Source organism: Triticum urartu, chromosome 4A, assembly GCF_056163025.1.
Source record: "Triticum urartu cultivar PI428250 chromosome 4A, HENAU_Tu73, whole genome shotgun sequence".
In the NCBI taxonomy this organism is placed as follows: Eukaryota; Viridiplantae; Streptophyta; class Magnoliopsida; order Poales; family Poaceae; genus Triticum; species Triticum urartu.
This window is the reverse complement of record NC_141876.1, coordinates 227,327,573-227,348,937: the sequence shown is the minus strand read 5'-3', so window position 1 is coordinate 227,348,937 and position 21,365 is coordinate 227,327,573. Positions and strand designations below refer to the sequence as shown.

At 44.0% G+C, this 21,365-nt stretch overlaps 1 pseudogene; it reads right to left on the bottom strand.

The window, feature by feature from the left end:
* Window positions 1–14,820: 14,820 nt before the first annotated feature.
* LOC147975442 (uncharacterized) lies at window positions 14,821–15,913 on the bottom strand (annotated as a pseudogene).
* Window positions 15,914–21,365: the final 5,452 nt, after the last annotated feature.

The following is a 21,365-nucleotide window of genomic DNA, read 5'->3' as shown; positions in this document are numbered from 1 at the left end:
CCTATTATAAGAGTTTGTTCCGGCTTGTCCTTTGCTACAAAAAGGATTGGGCCACCTTGTTGCACTTTATTTACTTTTGTTACTTGTTGCTCGTTACAATTTATCTTATCACAAAACTATCTGTTACCACTTATTTCAGTACTTGCAGAGAATACCTTGCTGAAAACCGCTTATCATTTCCTTCTGATCCTCGTTGGGTTCGACACTCTTACTTATCGAAAGGACTACGATAGATCCCCTTTACTTGTGGGTCATCATTCCTCTAAGTCGTGCCCCAACACGTGGGAGATATAACCGCATTGTGGGTGTTACAAGCCTCTTGAGAACATAGTAGGCTCTGTCATATTGCTGGTCACATCTCATCGCTTTCTTGTTAACCATCAAATTTAGCTGCAGCAAGATGTCTTGCTTCGATAGTCTTGAGCTGCCATCCGATGCAGTTGTGTTGTAGTTCCTTGTATCAAAGGTTGGTTGTGATTTTGCAGTCTTTGTGTATCGTTTGAGGATATACTTGTGTGGAAATTTGTCAGGCTTCAGGTAGTCCAGTATGTTCATGATGTGAAGGCAGAAGAGGCCTGCATTTTGTGATGAAGACAGAATCCATAGTTTGTGAGCCAGCAATGAGTTTCATATTTTTTGATATGATACTACTAGTTTAGCTATTTAATGAGTTTTTTTCGCTCACCTCTGTGTGTCCAAAGCTTGCATTCACACTCGTATATTTCATTCTCTGGGTCAGCTACAACCTGGAATTCATGCTTTGACCAGGAAAATCTTTCTTCATCATCATGGCCAGGCTTGTTGTTGTAGTACACAAGGTACTTAGTGGGCTCTGCTGTACGCTTTGCGCGAAATAGCGTGGCTTTTCTCATCCTGGTCCTCATCTCGGTGTACACGACTCTCGTGTACTTGATAGACATGTCTTCCTCGTAGCTGAAAGTTGTTTTTGTCACAGGATTGGTCTGCACATGTCAAAAAGTAAGATATTAGTCAAAGCAGAGTCATGGGTTTCATTTTTTTAAGTTCAAAGTGCACATGTTGAAGGAAAACAGAACATGATGGGGGTGTTTTTTGTGTCTTCATACCATGCTGGTCTTTGTTTGCTCGTTCTCCTTCTGCATCCGAGTTTGTATGCAAGCATTTACCCGCCTAGCAAACTTGTGTAGGTTTTGGGTCCCCTTGACAAACCATTTCTTGAGCACGTGGTTCATGCTCTCGCTTCGTTGTGTGGAAGTCATTCTAGCACATAAAATGTTCTTGTAATATGCTAAAATCCACATTTTCCTATCACTCCACACTTGCATCATCATCTGGTCGTTCTCCAGGTTGTACGTGTGCACGAGTTCAGCCTAGGTGGCTTCAAACTCCGTTGGCATCAGGAGTCAGTTTAATATAGCTGTGAACTCCTCTTTGAATGTTTTATACTTTTTGTACAGCAACGCGAGGTATTCCTTCTACTTCTTCATGATATGCCAACGGCATAGCTTGCGGACGGTGTTTGGAAATGATTGTGGTATAGCTTTCGCCATCAATGGGCACTGGTCTGCATGAATTAAAAAAGATGAAACTTGCTTCTTTTTTGCACTGATGGTGAACTTATGTTGTACAAGAACTTGAACTTCACATGTAGTAGTATGGCTATCTAAAAATGTCACATGTATTTTTCTTACAGAAGTGTTGTTGAACTTCTGTGGTACTAGTGCTTGAACTTCACAGGTAGAAGTATGACTACCTAGTAGTGTCACACTCAAAATTTTCTTAAAGCAGTGTTCTTGAACTTTTGTGGTACCAGTGCTTGAAGTTCACATAAATAACTATATTTTTCTCAACATGTTACATATATTTTTCTTACAGCTTTGTCCTTGAACTTCTGTGATTCATGTATTTGAACTTCACATTCATAACTAATTATTTTCTGAACATGTGACAGATAATTTTGCTTTCTTGTACTGTTAGTTGGACTTCTGTGCTAACAGCGGTTGAACTGCTTGCTTTACATTATTTTTCAGATAAAACCAATGTACCCAATACAGACCCATAGACTGAAAAGATGATGAAACTTGTAGAGGTTTTTTTGAACTCACCTGTTAGAATTCAAGTTGGTTGCTTGTTGTTCATGCACTGTACAAATGTATCGAACATCCACTTGAATGATTTTGCATCTTCATCTCTGATCAGGGCAATAGCAAATATCATTGACTGCAAGTGATGGTTTGTTGCAACAAACAGTCCTAGAGGCATATGAAATCTGTTGGTCTTGTAAGTTGTGCCGAACATTAGGCAATCGCCAAAGTCTTGATAGGCTCCTCGGCAACTTGCAATGGACCAGAAATTGTTTTTAATTGACATGTCCATGTCTACTTGTATGTCATAAAAAAACTCATCATTAATTGCCTTCATGTCTTTGAAGAATGAAACAAGTTTAAGCACATCATCCAAATCATCTTTCCTTGTATTCATGGCTTTCCTGCAAATTACATGCAGACATGCATTTGTTATTTTTGTTAGCAAAGGGTTGTGACCTAGGATGCTATGTACATTGCAGTATGTGGATGTTTGAATACTTACTGGTTTAGTAGGTCTCGTCCGGTCATGCTTAGGAAGTAGCTTCCATCTTCATTTTCAGATAGCATGTACATGATCGTTGTGTGCTTGACATCATGGTACTGCAGGAGCTTTACGTACTCCAAAATAGTGGGGTGATAATTCTTGTGTGAGTGCAGGAATACCAGCATGTCATCAGTTTGCATGAGTTGGTGATTATGATTGTACTCAATGTCCACTGCCACGCTTGTGTTATCCTCCTACACCTTGACCCTCATTCCTGCATTGCAGCCTATCCTCTGCGGTGTTTTTTTCACTTCCTGTTAGCCTCTGAAACAGAAGATGTGTGTATCCCTTGGAATGCGCAAACAAAATACTTGTGGTTGTCATCCCCCCTTTCTTCTTGATTCCAAAACCAGCGTGTTTGGTGTATCTGTTATAAAATTCCCTTGCTATCTCTACATCTTGGAATAACATGTTTAGTCTTGGTATTAGATAATCCAGGATATTCGGCGTCTGCAGAAAAAGAAAAAATAATCCAAACGACACGTTAAAATGCAGTTTACGAACTTGTTATCCTGGAGGGAGCCAAAAATTTGCAGATAATACAAGATGCATATATAAAAAAAATTTGTTTCACTTATGTGCGTGTATGATCGCACCTCCACCGGAGTCTGCTGTTGTCCCTCTAGGGAGGGCATGGCGGAGTAATCATAACAGGATGCAGGAGTGGATCACGAGGAGGAAGGAGGGCTGAGGATGGCTTCTCTCTTGTTTGCGTCCTTTATTCTTGAGGTGGTTGTGGAGGTATTGTGATCCTTGTCTTGGTTTGCTCTTTTGGTTTGTGAAGCAATCCATGCACCTTATGTCCCGTACAATTCTGACTTGTAGTAGCAGCAGCAGGATCCAATGGTGGTAGTGTGCGGAGCACTCTCCTCCGTGTTTGTGTTCCTGTTGGATTTGTCCTAGGATCCAATTTAGTTGCTTCACTTTGGCATTTATGAGGCACACCAGGATAACCTCCAGAGTTACACGCAGTACTTGAGCTAACCCCCTCCTCCATCGACGTGCTTGGGAGTCTGCTGGTGGATACAAAGAATCCGCGGTCGATTTCCGGCGTCACCCAATTAGGTGGAGGCACAAAGTTGTGTGGATAGGGCAGTGACCCAGCATCTTGGAAGTCTCCATGTGTTTCAGGTGTCATCCAATTTTGGTTTGTAGTAGGTTGGCAATGTTGTTGGAGCGTTTGAGGTGTGACCCATTGAGCGGATGGTGCAACACGTATAGGCTTGGGATTGTGTACTTGCTTCTGGGAACTTCTAAGCTTCTTCATGCGTCTCTCATCTTGCTGACATAAAAGAAAAAATGTTTATTAGCACACAAGTTACATTTGCCTATACCTTTGTAACTGAACTTAGCATTATTCACAGCCTGAACTTCTCATATATAAAGTGGTGTTCATCTACAGATTTTTTCCCCTAGGACAGGCATCACACTATGCACTGAGATGAGCATCTGCCAATACTTTTGTACCTCAACTGAGCACCCTTCACAGAATGAACCTCACATTCTATTAATTCTAAACTATTTGATTACTTATATGTACATGAATTGAGCACTCTCCACAATCTGAACTTCTTGTTTTGCAAAGGGGAAATACTATCTACAATTAAAAAACCTAAATGTCCATGAGTTTGAATGGTTGGACCACTAGTGCATACCAACCTGACCTTCATGCGAGATCGCATGCATGTTCTATTTTTCCATTTATTTTTTTCCATAGAACCAGATACATACCAACCTGAACTCTTTATACACTTAATAATTGAACTTCACATGGATTTTTACATGTGAAAGCAAGCAGATTTTCTACTATTTATAGCCTGGACTGATGCTCACACACTACTTGAACTTCACACGGCTGTAAGCAGGCAGATGTAAAAAAGATTTTTGTAGCCTGGACTGATGCTCACACACTACCTGAACTTCACATGGCTGTAAGAAAATAACAAATAGAAGGAAGAAGTTCAACCATACCTTGGCTAGAAGTTCCGCCAACCTTTTTCCAGCAGCTGATAGGCCACCTCGTGAGCAATTTGTCAGAGAGCTAGGAGAGGAACTGCATGGCAATCCATGTCTTTCATAGGGCGCGAAGTTCATCTGCATGAAGAAATAAGGTCAGGTAAGGGAAGATTGAAGGAGTCCGCAAGATCAGGGAGGAAACTCATATACCGTTCTTAGATTTGAAGGTGCCGCCGAGATGCTTCCTTGGGCGCCTTGTTCGCCGTAGGTTGTGCCTTGGACGTCATGAGCACTGCTAAGCTGTCAGGCGGTGACGATGGACCGAGGAGGAGGCTTTCGGAAGTCCATGGCTGTTAGTGGCAGAATGTCCGGCGGCTTCACCGCCTCCAGGCGAGCGCGGGCTCCATCACGTCGGTGCCTGCCATCGCTCGCTCGCCCGCGCCGGTGATCGGGTAGCAGGTGGAGATGGAGGGGGCGGAGCTCGATCTGGTCGGCCAGGATCTGTAGAAGGAGGGGAGGCGCTAGGTCCGGCGGATTTTCAGCGGCGAATCATGGCGGAGGTCGGGGATCGAGGGGAGGAGCGGCAAGGAGGGGGGTTGGGGAGGGGCGGCTCGATCCGGGGTCCACGTGGGATTCTGTCGGGACGGGCCGGCAGTTCACGGAAGTTCGGGAACCTATCTTCGGTCCCTATATAGGGTTGCTGTGATCCAAATAACTATTCTAATCCTAGGATTAGAATAGTGCTGTCCTATATATATAATGACATAATGTTGTACCTAGCTAGGATACTTGACCCACCACCTCCCACTTAGTGTCAGCAGGGCGGATGCACGTAATGATCGATACTTTGGTCATGCATGCATGTCGCCATGACCTACCATAAGACGGACCAATGAATATATCGTTTTGTCAAACGATAGTTGTTGTTGTCAATAAAACGCTTGGGCCAGTAGATTGAACCATCATAAAAATCGCATGAGAGGGACCACAAAACCAACACCTCTTGCATGTGGCCCAAAATGATGTACGTTGGGAAGGGGTGATTTGTGTTTTCAATATAGAATAATGTAGAATTTAGATGTGGTGCCTACCAAGGTAGTCAGAGTCGGGATTCAGAGTCGGATTGGTTTTCCTCAGACAGAGTCGATTCATAAGATCGAATCGTCGAATCGAGGATTCTACTAGATTTACTCAAATAAGATATTTTGTATGCACACAAGAAATTTATATGGGTTCTATAGAGTGTTGACACTCAATATGGAGCGAAGAACATACACATCAATTCTAGTTGTATTCCACTTCTTTTTATGGCTAACCTACCATGTAGCTCGCATGTATGGAACATATATGAGAGGGAAATATATAGAACATCTAAACCTTCAATGCATGAAATTTACTAATGTTCTTTTTAGAGTGTGTGAATAGTCGATCACTTGTTAAACCTTGAAGGGTCTTGATCTCCTTCTCTAATCAATCTTGAAGCATCCTCCTTTTCACGCCAATTCCATATGTCGATAAGCCTGATCCTCAATTCCGATCTATGGTTTCTGAGAGCTGGATCAAAGGTGTCTACGGTCGAGAGTTTGGACTTGGGAGGGGAATAAAGGTCCATGAGATATATGAAAAGGGGTTTGGATGATGGCATATTATTTTTCTACAACTAAACAAATGGCTTAAATTAGTTAGTAGAATCGGATGTAGTCCATAGCATAGTCGGGATTGTACAGTTTTGTACAAGATTCTATGATTTGAATCGCGACTCAACATGGATTCTACCTGATCTGGATTCATAGTGGGATTTGGATTGACATGCTTCCGTAGGGTCATGAAGTCGTAGGATTCTAGCAGTCGAATCAGGATTCTGACTACCTTGGTGCCTACCTCTCGATATAGACAACAATCATGAAGGCAAGGTATTTAAGGACGAGATACGTAGGGTTTGATGTAGGTCGAACCTAGCAATCCGAGCATGTGTGAGGGAATCCTGACAACACATGAGCTTGAGCTTTGGTTGAGCGACCTGTGACGATGACCGGCCCTAACACGAACTAAGAGGAATCTATTCATGGCCGACACATACCCCTCATTATCGGTCAAAGGGATGATATATACACTCGGGGAGCCCACAGATATGCGTGTCATCACAAAAAACCGCACAAGGGAGACGTGGTCGATCAAAAGACCCCGTATACACTACATGCGGCCCGAGAATATGTATGGGTACGGTGGTGTGTGATGTGTTTAAATCCCAAATGCACAACTTCGATGGGCCACCAACTACATTATGAACCGAACACCGTACCTGACTCCAAGCCTGGTTCAATATGTACGATGTCGGTTTCCCAACTTCGAGGTGGCGGCAGGGAGGGGGTGGTCGTCCCACGCATGCGCTCAAACTTTATTTGGTCTAGCATGGGACACGTTTATATATATCTATACATCTATACACCTATATAGTGTGTGGATAACTTTGAAGGTTGGTCTTTGGATGAAGCCAATCCGATGGTACAGAGATGGCAAATCCGAGCACTACTGGCCGTTGGATATCATCTACATTCCACCAGATTCTGCCACATGTACAATCTAGAAGACTCCATGGTTGAACTTAAGCATAATGCACAAACCTCAAAACACAAGCACTTCTCCTTTCTTCTCTAGAATCTTCCATATATTAATTTCCCAAACTTTTTTTCTAAATGAATTGTCACTTTTTGTTTTTACCTTTACAATGCACAATTCCATGAATCTTAAAATAGTTTTTTTATAAAACTAATTGGTCTTGGATGAGATGAACTATAAGAATTAAGCGAACATCTACATCATGCATATATGACTCAAAGCTTACATGTTATAGTGCGGTATTTATTCATAATTTGGTTACCAAATCTCATGCATGCAATGCATGTGTACCTTACTAGTATCAATAGGAAACCATCATGGTCAAACCCTTCTCGTTGTTGGGTCAAAGCTATAGATTATGTGGGACCTACTCCCTCCTATCACACACATTTGTGCTTTCAGAAACTGTGTGTGATATTTTACATGGCCGGTGTGCCACCGCTAGCCTTCAATGAGCACTAACACTGGTAGCAGGAAAACGATGGGAGAAGAGGCGGGAAACCGATGAGAGGAGTGGCGAGAAATGTTAGCCTGTTTTGAAAACCTATTAGAGAAGGAAGCGTGAGCTAGCACGACGCATGCGGACAACGCTTACCCATGTACTGCATGTGTTGTTGAAGGGGCTCAGGGTTGCCGTTCGATCTGGGAGCATCCAACGATGCACACGTATGATCCGTGGGGTTTGGGTTCTAGCCAATCAGAATGCACGACTCATATCGCACGTGCAGCAGGGGGAAGAATATCATACAGAAACCAACATTCGGTGGAAACTGGTGAAAACCATGAGAAAAAGATGTATTGAATTTTAAAAAAAAATAGAAACTAATGCGGGATTTTAACAGGATGACGTTTTATTTCCACACAAAATTTCAAGTTGAAACAAATTACGTGATGTGAGCTATGAAAAACACAAAATCAGCATTGAATAGTGTCGAATAGTAATGTCACTATTCAGGGCTGAATTTGTCTTTTTCATAGCTCACATGTAATGTTTTTCAACTTGAAATTTTCTGTTGCAATAAACATCACCTTCTTAACACCCCACATTTTCTTCAGATTTTTATGAAACTTTAAAATATGGTTTCAACGAAGTTTTCATTGAATATCAGCTTTCGTGAGTGAACCGTGTGCTATTTAAAAACATTTCGTGAGAAGAATCTCTGTTTTTAAATCCCCGTAAATCCAAAACTAAGCCAAAAATCGTGAAACCTGGCATGGTGTCATGACATGGCACTTATATGTCGAGGAATATTTTTTGTCCATTGTGGTGCATTTTATTACAAGCCTCTTACAAACCGGAGCTTCTGTCGAAGAAGCATCGTGGTTCCGATAGGGAAACATGTCCCCCTTGTGGGCGAAATGTAATCACTACCTCTTTTCTCCTTGTATTTACTTCTACGTGCAACATGGAATAGCAGGATATTCGTGCTGAAATTTAAACTTATCCAGGGTTCGTTTGGCCTTTTTATACACTAATTGAATTTCCTAGGCATTTAATGTGCACAATTCAAATCTGAACTTCAAATACATGCTCCATTTCCCCAAAATGGCTAGAAAATTTATACATGTGTCCTTGTGTGCATGTTTACGTCCCATGCCAGGAATGGGAATGAATTACAACTATACCCGCATCCTGGCTCGTCCTCAAACATTTGGAATCTCGGTTTTTAAATCCCTGTAAATCTTAAACTCACCAGAAATTCATCAAAGGTGGCATGGTGTCACATCATGGCGCATATATGTCATGGTAAAAACATTGTCCAATTTGGACCAAGCTTTATTACAAACCTCGTGCAAAAACCAGATCTTCTCTCAAAGAAGCCTCGTGGTTCCGATAGGGAAATGTGTTCCCCTTGTGGGCGAAACATAATCATTACCTCTTTTCGCCTTGTATTTTCTTCCACGGGTAACACATAACGACATGATATCCGTGCTGATATTTAAACTTATTCAGGGTTCGTTTGGCCTTTTTATACACTAATTGAGTTTCCTAGGCATTTAAAGTCCAGAATTCAAATCTAAACTAAAAATACATGCTCCAGTTCACCAAAATGGCTAGAAAAATTACACATGTGTCGTTGGGTGCATGTTTAGGTGCCATGCCAGGAATGGGAATGAATTACAACCGTACCGGTGTCCTGGCTCATCCTCAAACATTTCGAAACTCGGTTTTTAAGTCCCCATAAATCCAAAACTCACCAGAAATTCATCAAAGCTGGCATGGTGTCACGTCATGGCACATATATGTCATGGTAAAAACATTGCCAATTTGGGTCAAGCTTTATTACAAACCTCTTACAAACCGAAGCCTGTCGCAAGAACCCTCGTGGTTTTCATAGGGAAACGCGTCCCCTTGTCACTCCCTCTTCTTGCCTCGTATTTTCTTTTACACGTGACATGGAACAACGGGAGATTCGCGCTGAACTTTGAAATTATTCAGGGTTCGTTTAACCTTTTTTATTGATTAATTGAGTTTTCTAGGCATTTAATGTCCATAATTCAAATCCAAACTACAAATACATACTCCAGTGCAGCAAAATGGCTAGAAAAAACGTACATGTTTCCTTGGGGTGCATGTTTAGGTCCCATGGAAGGAATGGGAACGAATTCAATCATCTCCCCGTCCTGGCTTGGCCACAAACATTGTGAATCTCGGTTTTTAAATCCCTTTAAATCCAAAACTCACCAGGAAATCATGAAACTTGGCATGGTGTCACTACATCGTACATATAATTGTCCAATTTGGGCGAAGCTATATTACAAGCCTCTTACAAACTAGAGCCTGTCGCAACCCTCGTGGTTCCAATAGGGAAACATTTCCCTCTTGTGAGCGAAACGATAATCACAGCCTCATCTCACCTTGAACTTTGTTTTCTACAGGCAACATAGAATAACAGGAGTGTCGGGCTGAAATTTGAAACTGTTCAGGTTTCGTTTGGCTGTTGTATATATATTACTAATTACTAAGTTTTCTACACATTTAATGTAGTCCATAATTCAAATTTGAACTACAAGCACTTGCTCCATTGAAGAAAAATGGGTGGGAAATCGTACATGTGTCATTAGGTGCATGTTTAGGTCTCATTTAAGGAATGGAAATGAATTACAAACTTGTCGTCGTCCTGAAACATTGAGAATCTTGGTTTTTAAATCCCAGTAAATCAAAAACTTACGCAAAAACCATGAAACTTGGCATGGTTTCATGACATGGCACATATATGTTGTGGTAAAAAAATTGTCCAGTTTGAGAAGAGGCGCACACATTATGCCCATATTGACTGTCATGAGATCTTTTCTTGTAAGCGGTAGACTCATATCCTTTCTTCCTTAATTCATTATTCCATGAAAATGGATTATTCCATGAATTCCTCAAAGCGAGGCTCATCAAAATGAAAAATCTAAGACTACTATAAGACTACTAAAAAAATAAAAAAACAAGAAAAAATTTTGAACGATTAAATTACTGCTCCGGAATATTCAACTGACCGATTAATTTCTTATAATGTACTCTATTTTTCTTTGCCGGCCAACGAAATCCTTTTTGGAACAAAAAGCTGACACGTTAATATCGCAAACGGTTATATTATATTAACCATATGGAAATTTAACCATACTCGGTGGCGTGTGTGTAGTTGTTTGATTAGACGGGACGAGCGTGAGAAGTCCGCCGTGCAGGCTCGACAGGACGCGTGCGAGCAGTCTGCCGCGCAGGCTCGATGGGACGCGTGCATCCTATCCACCTCACAGTCGCAGGCTCGGCGGGACACGTCCGAGCAGCAAGGCCGCCCATGCTCACCGGGAAGCGAGCTCTTTGACCTCCATGCACCAGCCACCGCCCGTCTCGCTCACAACTTCTCCATTAATGGGTTAATTAATGCACCTGGACGGAGGGTGTTTGCTTGTGATCCCATGGCATCATTTTCTTTGTTCGTGTTTTCTACTTGTATTGTGCCCTAATTTAAATTTCCACATAGGGCAACGGATAATACGACCACAAATAAAATGGCAATGGATAATACGACGACAAATTTACAATGGCGCAGATAATAATTGTCTTACATATTCTGGATAATTTAAAATGCCACATGCGGCAAAGCCCGGAAGACATGGGTGCAAGAGAAGAAGGAAATTGCAGACATCAATCTGGGTCGCTACTATCTCTACTCGTCGATGGATCACCGGGCAACGACATTCTCCAACTCCTTCCTCAATTCCTCACAACTTTGCTTGAAAGTATCCACGGATTCCTCCACCTCCTACTCGTGCTTGACCCGGAGCTTCCTCAAGTCACCCATCAGTTCCTCGACGACTGCTGTCAGCATCATCCCCGAGGCACTGCTCTGCTCATGTAGCATCCACTACTAGGGAAAAGCCTAGCAGCAACACGGGTTTTAGGTACATTAGTAGCGCGGGGACTGACGCTACTAATACGGCGCTACAGCTAACACTTAGCAGCAGCGCGTGGGCGCCCGCGCTACTGGAATACAAGTGTACCAGCAGCGTGCTTCGTGCAAGCTCGCTACTGCTAATAGCTCTAGCGTCCTTGGGCTGGACGCACTACTACTACTGTCACGCTGCTGCAAACTTTCTCCACTCATTACTGCTAATTTTAGTAGTTTTTGTTTTTTTCTGCAAGAATCTTTAGTATTTGAACAGGCTTTGTACAAGAATCTTTAGCAAATACAAATTTCATCATGATATACACACACATGGCTGCAAGGCCACAAATGTAATCATAGCATATACATACAAGTAGTCTCATCATAATCATTATCCAACACAAAGTGGTATCTCTCGTCATCTTGAAAATAGCGATACAAGTCTCGATTACTTGCAACTACATCGTCATCCATCTAAACAATGATATACGTGAGAAGAGCTATCACTTTGAGTGAGAGCGGAATTATGCAGTACATGAGTTCGTACCCCTGTCTCGCAATAGTGTGAACCTAAACTAACTACTGCCTGTCGCTCAGAAACCGGAAACCGGTACACTTGGGCCTGACACTCCGGCCACTCGTCGTATATATACTCCTGGCGTAGCACTTCTTCGCCATCGATCATCTATGAACCTGCATCATCACATGAGTCGATGATATGCAACATATATAGTTGAGCAACAAAAAGAGACAGACTTGGCAAAAATAGAAGCAACATATCATAAGCATAAATAACAAAGTTGATCGTACGCAAAATGCCCTAACTAGAGTGACCGTCGCTAGTTGAGGAGGACGGTTTAATTACATCACAAATAAAGTTTCGTCGTGCAAAACTCAAAGTTTCGTCACACAGAAAGTATGGACTAAACGGACACATTGTCATATATCGACAATCACTCCAACATGTCGTGCCATCCATCCAAGTCAGGGAGATAGTCTCCGAGCCTAGTGAAAGGCTTCAAGCCATCAACAATCAGGACGTCTTCCCACGACATTTGTCCTTCTTCATAGAACATCCCTATTTTTTCGACGACCACCTTCATGATGATTTGGGCAAGTTTGCGCTGGATGTGATAGAACTCGGCTCGAAGTCGATGATCCTCGATATCTCCTACGTTCTTTGCCCATTGCAGAATATGGGCATCGCCGGATGTAGGTGACATGTGAAGGTTCTGGTGATCCAGTCTGTACTCTAGCATGTGGTGTAGGACATAGAATCCATCATTAAGAGAACCACTCGGTTGCTGGATACAACAGAAGTCAGTCTTATGGCCGAAGGTGAGCCTGCCGCCCCTTCTCTTCTTGTCTGTGACCTCTCCACCCCGTGCTTCATAGTAAAACATAGCACTGTCGAGAACATCCTTGATGTGGGTGTAATCCGTTTTGTGAATGTTCTTCAACGAGTCCAAGTAAAGAGCGTGGGAGTATCGGGGGTAGAGGATGATGAGGACGGCTCGCCCGCCGCTACGCAAAATAAGTACACCTCAAATTAATTAGCTTCCACCGTGCAAATGAATGATTGAAATCGAAGGAAGGATATCTACGCGGATGACTTACAAGAGATGATAAGGCACGAGAATCGCCTCCTTGTCCTTATTGGCGAGCATGAAATTGACGGTGTATTCCCTCGCGTATTCACGGTGCTTTGCGCAGACTCCCAAGAAGCTCTCGCGCATGAAGTACGGGTCAGCGACACAGATATGAGGTATCCGCTCAACCCCGATGATGTAGTTCATGTGCAAGGCATAAAGGCGGACAAACGTAAAATCCAACTTCTTCACGTGAAACATGTCGAATATGTAATCGAATCGAAGGAAGAACTTATCCGCGGGGAAGAAGTCGACGTACGACAATTGCCGCGGAACGTTAACCACGTAGAGTGGGTATCCTGGAACATTCGAGGCGATGAGGCCTTTCTCTATCCACAGCACATCATCATGAAGACTCCTTAGATCGCCGAATCTGGCCCTTAGTGCTGCTACAAGTAGGATTGGTTGACCGGGGATATGCAATTTATTCGCACCGGTGATATCTATACGGTCTTGAACCCGAGGCAGCTGAGGCGGCTGGATCATAGAATCAGCTTTCTTGCCTTTCCTCGCTCTCTTCCTAGGCTTCTTTGCCGGAAGGTCGTCTATAATACGTTGAGCCTCCGGAGGCGGCAATTCAGGCACCGACTCATGACGCTCAAACCCTGAGTAGGTGCCAGTATAGACATACTGTTGAGTGACATTGTCATCCTCTTCCTCGTCCATGGCGATGTCATCAGCGACTAATGGAGCCTCTTCCTTAACCCATCCGCTATCACCCAACCTGACACCCGACGCTAATTGGGTAGGTGGGTGTTGATGTTCATACCTAGCTGAGGATGTGTGCTCATGGGTGTGCTCCCGGCCGCCTCCAGACGAAGCAGACTCTTTGGCTACAATAGGACCCACCCATTGCAACAATCACCAAGCCGCCGCGGGGTCTCGTCGTCATCCCCCCTATTACAAGAGGAGGCAAATTCTCGTGGCCCGGTTTGACACTAGCCACAGAAACCTTGAAGACGTTCGGGGGGATCGGCCGGCTGTGGAACAATGGTTCCTTCGGCTTCATTATCGTCGCCTTCCCCACATCCACCTTCTGGTCGCCGATGGTGTACAATATGGTGCACGCGGTTTCGTCGGCCTGCAAAGAAAAGTTTGCGATGTGAGACATCCGAAAGGCATCAAAAACGGGAGATTATACATTTATTGAAGGGGCCAGTGTGACAGATACCATGAGGGAGTCGAGCTCAGCCAAAGACGAAGCACCGCCGAGCACGTCTAGTGCGGGAGCCGGTGTGGGAGCTGGTGCAGCTGCAGGTGCTGGTGCACCACTAGTCGAGCTGCTCCCCAAGAAGTTAGCAAGGGGAAAGTCCGCTGAATTTTTTTCTGGATTTTGCCTGGTCCAATTGAAAACGGCCGGAACCAAGGAAGTGGACATATCTACAACCATCTGTTTTGCGGCAGCTACCACTGTTGCGACTATCTGAGATGATTTCTTCTCAACCGCAATCTCAAACTTCTTCTCGATGTTTTCTTCGGTTAACCTCCGTCTTTCCTTTCTCTCCTCCTTGGTCTCACTGTAGTACTTCTTCCACGTGACGCGTCTCCGACACCGTGCATGCGTCCATACGACGGTCGAGTATCCACCGGGAGTCGTTTCAATATGTTCAACGCCTGGTTGAATGGAGTGTCCCACATGGGCCTCGCCAACGCCTCGGACATCGAGACGCTTTCGGCTGCAATCTTGTGCTGCTCTCTCTGCAAAAGGCACAAGGATCAATTACAAATATGACTAATGTGCAGTCGAATTGATCAAAACCTAAAATTACCAGTAGTCTGATGAACTCCGTCGTGACCGCGTTCGTCTCGAAAACCTTCTTCACTGGGTCCCAATGGTGTTGGGCCCTGAGGACGTCATGCTCCTGCGGGACGGTGAACTCCGCCAAGGTGTCTGGGATGCCCAGACTCGCGGCTTCCGCGTCCTCCTTTGCCCATTTGGACCTCTTCCAGCTGTAACCACGGCTTCCGAGGTGGTGGCTCCCAATGTTCCTCTGTTGAATCCCCTGCATGTACATAGACTTTTTTGGCAGCTTCGGCCTCGCAAGCCGCCTTGAATATTTGAAACTGCTCTTCCGTGATTGTCGGATTATTCTTTACAATCTCGGAGTAGGGTTCCTTCTTGTCGATGATCCTTGCTTTCACCCTTGTTTTCCAGGCGGCCAATGCGTCGCTAAAATTGGTCATGGCGTGTTTGTTTATCTTCTTCATTGCCGGGTCCTTATCTGGATCTTTATAATACTTTTCATTCCGGCTCGGGAATAAGAATATCTGGTGAAACTTCTTTAGGAGGGAGGTCCTCATATTATCTATCTTATATAGTTTCTCATCGTTGATGGTGGCGGTTGTCTATACGATGCAGCCTATTGGATTGTCGTAGCACGCGCGTGCTTCCTGGGGCGCTTTTGGCTCAAAATTGATGTCGTCCACCTCTGTGACCACCAGTCTAGTAGTCTTGACCTTGTTAGGAAGCCGTTGCCTCTTTGCTTTCGGTTCTACACCGGCTCCGCTAGTCTCGGCGCCGGTCTCAGTCTGAGCGCCGGTCTCAATGCCGGTCTCAGTCTCAGCGCCGGTCTCAGTCTCAGCACCGGTCTCAGTCTCAGCGCCGATCTCAGTCTCATCGGCAAGGCTCAAAAATTCGGCTGCCACCCGGTAGACGTCGTCGCAATCACCAGAACCCTGTCCTTCATCATTGCTAGCCATGTTTCCTACGATTAAATCTAGTCAATTAATTCTAGACCTAATAAAATGAATAATGACATAAAAAAGGCCTATTGTTTTGAAGGAACGTCGACTCCTTCACGGTGCGGCAAATCCCGGGCACTCGATATGTCCTAGTTTGTAGCACAAGTCATGCCGAAATTCACGGAAAATTTCGGCATGACCTTTGCTAAAAAGTGGACAAATCGAGAACCTGAATTTTGCCGGAACGGAAATGAATCAACATTCCGGCAAAACATAGGCCACTCGGCTTCATTCCCTGGAAACAACGAAAGGCCACTTGGGCACAATCGAACCACTTCAATGTTGATTATGATCAATGAGCAAACACGATTGAGGATTTTTCATATATCATGACCACTTCAAATTTGCATCTCCTAGTGTTTGACACTTCAATAAAATATACACAAATCCCATGCTCTCTGAAACTCAATTCAAAAACCAAATATAGATGGATGAACCCTAGAACTCAAATTATGAACCTAGAACTCAAATTATGTCCTAAATTTTTTTTCCTGATAAAAATTCACTAAATATTAAGAACCTACTAGACTTGCAACACTAATAGAAATTTACAAATTTATATTGATTTTTTCTCTAAACTAATTCCTACCACCCTAGTAAACATCTAGTTAAACCTTACTTTCCTAACATTTGTAATTAAACACTACAACCCTAACCCTACTGCCCCAGTTAAGCATATGCAATTTTTTTCCTACGGCGAGGGAGGCAGATGTAGCGAGGGAGGCAGGGGCGTCTCTGTCAAAGCCCTATCTAAATTATTTTCCTAACTAAATTAACCTAACTAAATTCTTTTCCTAACTAAATTAACCTAACTGATTTACAAAGAGAGGAGGGGTGGGGGCTTACAGAGGATGGCTCCGGTGGTGGCGCGGGAGGCAGTGCTGGCGAGGGAGGCAGGGGCGTCTCCGCTGACAGCGAGGGAGGATCCGGTGGCGTCGACTGCGGCTCCGGTGGCATTGATGAGGCCGCACGGCTCCGGTGGCGTCGACGGCGCGCGGCTTTGGTGGCTCCGGGGGCGTCAACGTCGGCAGGAGACGGCGGTGAAGTGGGGAGACGGCGAATCATGCAGACGGTGGCGGGGTGGGTATAGGGATTTGGGGGAGAAGTGGTGGCTGGGGCGAAACAGTTTTTTGGTTAACTCAAACTTAGCGGTAGCGCTTTTTGCGAAACGCGCTATAGCTAAGTTAGCTATAGCAATTTTCAAAAATCACGCTACTACTATAGTTATGTAATTTCCTTCATATTTCTTATTTCCTTTTCTGTTTCTACAACGAGGGTCTAGGAAACGGCTGCAGCTACGTTAGCTATAGCGCCTCTTATGAACAAATGCTACTGCTACACATTTCTCCTTTTTTTCTCTTTTTCATTTAGTTTGCTCTACATTTTATTTTTTCCTTTCTCCTTTTTCTATTTCTTTCTTTTTCATTTACTTTTCCATTTCTTTTTCATTTTATTTTATTTCCATTAGCAGTAGCGCTCTCAGCACGAAATGCGCTGCTACTTATGTCCTAGCAGTAGCGCGCTTCTCCAAATACCGCTACTGCTATGCGTAGCCTATCGTTTTAGCAATGGGAATATTAGTCATAGCACTTTTTCATGTGCACGCGCTACTACTACTATTGTATCTGTAGTGCAGTTTTCGCATGCGCGCTACTTCTACTTAGCACTAGCGCGCGTTTTTGACACGCGCTACTGCTAAATTTCTGTGTATAAGGTTTTCCCTAGTAGTGATCTTCCAGCCGGTGGCCTCATCCTCGGCGAGCGCCTTGAGGAGCTTCGCATCGACACCCATGAGTTGCTTGATGAGGCCGGTCGCCTTGTCAACCGAGGCATCACTGATCTCGAGCAGCTTCGTCAAGCCGTCGACCAGCTCCTGCTGCGTAGTGACGCCAGCGAGAATGTCGTCGTTGTTGGCGAAGGACTTCAGGAATGCCAGCTCGTCGCGATGGATGACACCGCGAATGCGCTTGTGAGAGCCCTCGCATGCCCGTGAGAGCTTGCTCGAGGGCTCCTCGGCCCATCGGGACATCTCTGTTGTGGCTGCGGCTTCGCGGCGGGACCTCTCTAGTGCTTCCGCGGCCTTGGTCTTTGCTATCTGGTTACATGTCCACCCTAAACTCCTCCTACCGGTCATGGCGGAACGACTTGACAGGAAAGACCAGTTTTGTGGGTGATGAGGAGAGGAACTGTGAAGTAATTTTTGAGTGGGTAATTTTTATAGCCCGGTGCTAAGTGTGAACACATATTAGTTTGATAGGTGTGAACAGATTTGCAATTACTTATTGCGTTGTAATCTGCAATGTCACGAGAAACAAGGTCAAAACTTATTGATGGCAGAAGGTTGACCACGTGGTTATTCGCCGTTGAGTCGACTATTTTCCACGTATCACACACATCTTGTTAAGATGAACCATTTCTATTGTGTTCGCTAATCGAAAACAGTTCATCTCAGTGAACCGTATGCCCTATATCACACACACCTTGATCTGGCTAACCGTTTCTGTTGCACTCCCTAATAGCAAACCGTTCATCGGAGCAAACTGTATGCCGTATATTGCATACACATTGATCTGGCTGCCCATTTATGTTGTTCTTCCTCATCGCAAATAGTTCGAACGGGCAATCGTGTGCCCTGGATCGCACACGCAACCAAAATCGGAACCGTGTTTGATGTATCATTCATCGCAAACGTTTTGCACCTTTTTGACGGTCTTTTTACATCCCTGTTTGTGCTTAATGCATCGCACACAGTTTCATCAAAGGGTCTCTGATCATAGTGTCGCGTTAGTATCATCCTACAGTAGTGACACGTTCTACATGGAGGCCAAAGATATGGACAATGATGATCAGAACTCAGGGGTGATGATGGAATGCATGAACGGCAGCGGCAATAGCGCAACTGAGAGATTTTACAGAAGGGTCGAGGAGATTTGGGAGCTTGACTACTCTAGACTGCACAAAACGATGATGTTCCGTGTCAGATGGGCTAAGAATGTCAAAAGAGAAAACCGGTATTTCAATACCATGACTATACACGACGCCAAGAGCTCTACCGTGAACGCTATCGCAAAAAACGAGCCATGAGTACACGCTAAGCACGTGACACAATGCTTGTTCATAATTGACCCGTGCAATCCCAGCCGCGTTTTCATGAGGAGAGTCAAAAGGAACATCATTGGAATGGATGGAATCGCCAACGAGGAAGACTGCGACCAATAAGGCAACCCAATGAGGGAAGAAGATGATGATGATGAAGTATACGTCAAAAGAAGAATCAATACTACATTACCTAAGAAGGATCGTACTCCATGGAAAAGGAAAAGTCACAATGAGGGGCTCAATTATTCTTCAACGAACATGAAGGGAAAGAAGCTCACTCAAAAACGAAAACGTCGATGCTGAGGAATCGTTATTGGTCAAATGATGTAATATATGTTCCTATTTTGTGTACACACTTAACTGTTATGCATGGGTCAAATGATGTAATATATATGTTCCTAATTTGTATACATACTTAACCGTCAAATGATGCAATATATATCACCTTAGTTATATACATTGTATCACCTTCCCTTCGTTCCCGCTCTCGGACAACAGGAAAAGAAAATAGAAGAAACGAACAGGAAAACTGTTATAGGTACTGGTTATAGCATTAGCGCTTTTCAAAAAAAGAGCTATAGCTAGTCAAACTAGCAGTAGCGTTGTACGGAGAAACACGCTATAGCTACCTGTGATAGCAGTACCGCTTTTTATCTAAACGTGCTATAGCTAAATTAGCTATAGTGTGTTTTGCCAAAACGCGATACTGCTATGTTGACTTAACCCCCCAAATCCACACTCTCTGCTTCTTCCCACCTTTGCTTCTTCCCCCGAATCCCCACTCTCTCCCCCCCCCTCGTTGCCGCCGGAGCCCTGCCCTTGTCGCGCCCCTGCGCTCGCCACGACCCCGGCGACCTCGCCCACGCCCCCGACCCCGGCGACCTCGCCCTCGCCCCCGACGCCCCGACCCCGACGACCTCGACCTCGCCCTGATCTCCCAACCATGGTCGTCATCGGGCCTGCCTCCTCGCCCCTGCACCCTCTGTAAGCCCCCCACCGCTCCTCCTCTCTCTGCTAGCTAGGGTTCTTTGGTTAATTTAGTTAGGTTTTAGTTAGGATAGTAGGTTAATTAGGTTATCTATTTAGTTAAAAGAAAAAAACAGAATTGATTATATATGTTTCTTGCATTTTTTTTAGTTTAAGCAGTTGTTGCTATTTAAAATTTATAGTGCTAGTTAGTTAATTAGAATTAGTATGAAACCTAGGATAGATAAGTTAAAGCAACCGTTGATATTTAAAATTTTTATTTTAAGCAATTTTTGCTATTTAAAAAACAGAATTAGTATGAACCCTAGTTAACGCAATGTTTTTAGTTTCAAATTAGGTAGGCTGAATTTAGTTTCAAATATTGTGAAGAAAAATGACTTGTGCTATGTGGACATGTGATATTTGGATTTTTTTAGTTTCAAATTTAGGTAGGCTGAAGTTTTTTAGTTGCAAATCACTCTTTCTTCCTTTTATACGCAATTTTGAAGTCGACATGTGATATGTGGACATGTGATTCAGACATGTCATATTTGGAATTTGGACATGTCATATTTGGACATGTGATGTTTTGGACATGCCATAATTGGAAAATGATGATTATGTGCAGGGTTAATGATCTGAGTGGCCTATGTTTCACTGGAATGTTGATTCATTTTCGTTCTGGTGAATTTTAGGCGCTCGATATGTCCACTTTTTACCAAAGGTCATGCCAAATTTTTCGGTGAATTTTGGCCTGAGTTCTGCTAGAAAGTAGGCATATTGAGTGTCGAGATTTGCTGGTAAAAAGTATTCCGTCAAATATAAATTTTTTTTGTGTCATTTCTCATTTTTGTTGTAGTTTTAGAATTAAACGAGGAGACTTAATCATAGGAAACATGTCGAACAACAAAAAAACCAGGCCTTCTGACAAGGATGCGGACGAGATGGACTATGAGGGTGAACAACAGTACCTCGACTTTTTGTCTGCTAAGTACAGTCAAGGCTTGAAGGTTGGCCTTGATGATTGTACTGATGTCGGCACCGATGGCGGCGCCGAGACCGGCAGGGAAGGTACCGGTGTTGGGGAACGCAGTAATTTCAAAAAAATTCCTACGCACACGCAAAATCATGGTGATGCATAGCAACGAGAGGGGAGAGTATCATCTACATACCATTGTAGACCGTAAGTGGAAGCGTTATGACAATGTGGTTGATGTAGTCGTACGTCCTCACGATCGACCGATCTAGTACCAAAGACAGGGCACCTCCGCGATCTGCACACGTTCATCTCGGTGACATCCCGCGAACTAACAATCTAGTAGAGCTTTGTGGGAGAGTTCCGTCA